Source organism: Sinocyclocheilus grahami, unplaced genomic scaffold (assembly GCF_001515645.1).
Source record: "Sinocyclocheilus grahami isolate Dianchi unplaced genomic scaffold, SAMN03320097.WGS_v1.1 scaffold2144.1, whole genome shotgun sequence".
NCBI lineage: Eukaryota > Metazoa > Chordata > Actinopteri > Cypriniformes > Cyprinidae > Sinocyclocheilus > Sinocyclocheilus grahami.
Window position 1 is genome coordinate 83227 of NW_015507323.1, and position 3397 is coordinate 86623.

Below are 3397 nucleotides of genomic sequence, written 5' to 3' on the forward strand. Positions count from 1 at the left end.
TGTAAGTACATAGTAGTTAAGGCCACCTAATATAAAGTGTGACCAAAAATTCAATAAACAGAAACGCAGTGAGAGAATCATCATGTAAATAAAATATACATTCAACTTCATGATACTCACACAGGGTCAAAAGTCACAGCAGGTCCATCACTGAAAGCAGGGGGCTTATTCATGGAGTTGTTACTCTTCATAGACACACAGCTGAATCCTGGAGATGCTGCTCTCTGAGCGTCAACATCACTGAAAGCAGGGGGCTTATTCATGGAGTTGTTACTCTTCATAGACACACAGCTGAATCCTGGAGATGATGCTCTCTGAGTGTAAACAGGAGCCTCCTGCTCTCTCTCCTCATACACACTCATTTTATAAGCAGGTTTCTCCTCCTCTCTCTCCTCATGCACACACGCTTTACAGGCTGTTCTGCTTATCTTTTTTTCCTAGATGAGCGACTTGATTTCAGGCCTATATGTGGAAACAGAGAAAATACACTGAATTTTTACACAATTGAGTTTCAGTGCAGGCTGGTGCTCAGAAGTGAGGAGGCAAAGTGACTAAAGTGCCTGGACGCCACGCAGTCATGGTTTACAGTACTTTTAGAGCAGTTAAGGGCTGTTGTTATGCACGAAGCACAAAACCCAGATGCAGTAACACACTTTTGACACAGTAATATAGGGATAATGCTAATAATGATCCAACAGAATTACTAAGAGCGGAGATCCTCATCACATAATTTCTTTAAAAATCTGATTCTCACAAGGAATAACAGTCAGTATATAATGCTTGCTTTTCTGAAATGAGACATCCTTGTTGATGTTTGAGGCCAATAAATATACACTCTGGAGGGCACAGCCTTTGAAATGAGACACATAGTGAGATATTCAGCTGCAGACCCCCAGTATCAGCAGTTTCAGGACAGCAGCAGCGTCAGGGCAAAAGTGAGGGCAGAGACAGGCCATGTACACATTGTAAAATTTCAGGAGTAAAAACCGCATTTAAATATGAGAGTGAATCCTCTAAATCAGGGTTCCTCAAATCTTACCCTGGAGGTCCAATGCGCTGCAGAGTTTAGCTCCAACCCTGATCAAACTCAGCTACCTGTGATTTTTCTAATGATCCTGAAGACATTGATTAGCATGCTCAGGTCTGTTTGATTAGGGTTAGAGCTAAACTCTGCAGGAAAGTGGATCTCGTGGGCCAGATTTGAGGGTCCCTGCTCTAAATGATCAATTTGTGTGTACGGAACAGAATTCACTCTCAAAATTTTACAGGCCATGTACACACTGTAAAATTTCAGGAGTAAAAACCGCATTTAAATATGAGAGTGAATCCTCTAAATGATAAATTTGTGTGTACGGAACAGCATTCACTCTCAAATTGTGATGATTGATGCATTATAACCATAGAAACGTTCTGAATTCTCACACTTTTGGTATGAGCTATGGGAGTTATGGGCAACAGACTTCTGTATTCTGTAAAACAGGTCACATCACATCCGGTTCAGATCTTTTGTATGCGTTTCATTAAATACTGAGCTGTTTTACTCAAGATGCGTTCAGAGGAGATACCAAAGATAATCATAACCGATGTCCATCACACATGCATTGATATTAAATTTTTTTCTTCTTCTTACTAACATTCTAAAACATTAAAATGGAAAAAAATAAATAAAAAAAAGGCAACTGTAAAAAAAACTAGCTAGGTTAGCTGATTACCTTAAACGTCCCTAGATGTTGTCATCAGTTCATACTGCTGTTAACAGTTTTCCCGAAAAGTGGATGCAATGAGACATGTTATCTGGTTTGGTCAGCTGTCATAAAAGTAATTATAGTTTGCAGGTATTGGTCTCGATATTTCACAATGGGGCTTATTTCCAAGATTAAGCATTTTCTTCTTTTTCTAGCTAGATCTGGCAACACAAACAAGTCAAGACGTACCTCGTTCCCTGTGCTTTCTCGCACTGTGTATACAGAAAACTGACAACACCGAAACATGTTCACATATGTCATTAACAACTAGTTGTTGGGAGTCAATTCGACACACGACATGTACACTATTATATGTGAACAAAGACTCTGTGGTGGTGCTGGATGAAACCAGATTTAATGGCTCCATGTAAACTGAAGTCTTGAGGTAAACTGTACCCAATGGAAAATGCAAGCATTTCAGTCCACACAGCACCACCCCATATGGTTTTACCACTAAAGCTGTAGGAATAAAAACAACAACAACAACATGTGACACTAAAACAGGCTGCTAAAGGGGGCCCTTGGGTTTTCTATAGCCAGGGCCCTATGTATTCTTAATCCAGGCCTGTTTGTGAATTTATGGTACATATAGATTGACTTTTGAGCGCTCATCATTTTATTTTAGCCTATTATTATTATTATTCAAACTTTAATTTTTCAAAGTTGAGATCTTAATCATATTAACCTCGTTTTCAGGGATGACATGGAGTTCTTTCTGAAGGAATGCTAAGACAAAATTTGCTTATAAAGAGGATCTCGTGCATCAATCGCAGTGTAAACAGTGACAGATCTTGAGGCAGGTGAAAATCGTTTGGTTAATTTGAATATTGGCCTATTGTGCATCCTGTTGCCAAGCCCCGCCTTGATGTAATGATTGACAGGTCAGGAGCGTGATGAGCTCGGAATGCAATGTCAAATCCACATTGACTTAAACTACATTAATCGTGGGGTATTTAATGAAAATGCAATTTAAACGTCTTACGTGTAAGTGTCAATGCATTTATAAAAAATAAAAGACATTTAAATCACTATTTTTCTACCCTTTAGATGCACCTTTGGCTCAGAATGCATTTTGAAATTCTCACTGCTTTTTGCTACAATTATCATGTGGTATTATGATGAAAATGCAATCCCACGTACTCTACCCGTAAGTCTAAATGCATTTAGGAAAAACAGCATGCCGCGGCACCCTGGTAGGGAAACACTGACGTAGACATGTGGGGCGTGTTTAAACGAGGTGTTTTAGGAGGGCGTGGACGAGTCTTAACTTTTATAAAGAATACTTCTTTGGGTTTGAGACTTTAGTCTTTGCAACTTCAGGGATCTTATCTATTCACGAACAGCTTGTAACACTCCAAAGAGAAAGGAAAACTTGAAATAGCATCATATGACCCCTTTAATAAGTGAGTCATTGCGATTGAACTGAATCATTTAAACGGTTGAATCATATGAATGAAGCACCATCATGTTGCTCAGAGACGCAAGACAGTGCTGTGGCTGTGTTTGGAATGATTATTCCATTCATTCATAATTCATATATAGAGACAGCAGCGATTCTACAACGGGTTACATTTGAGAGATACGGAGTTAGAAAATGGAGTAAATGAAGTAGTGTAGCGAATTTAGCTCACAACAGGAAATATGAATAATTA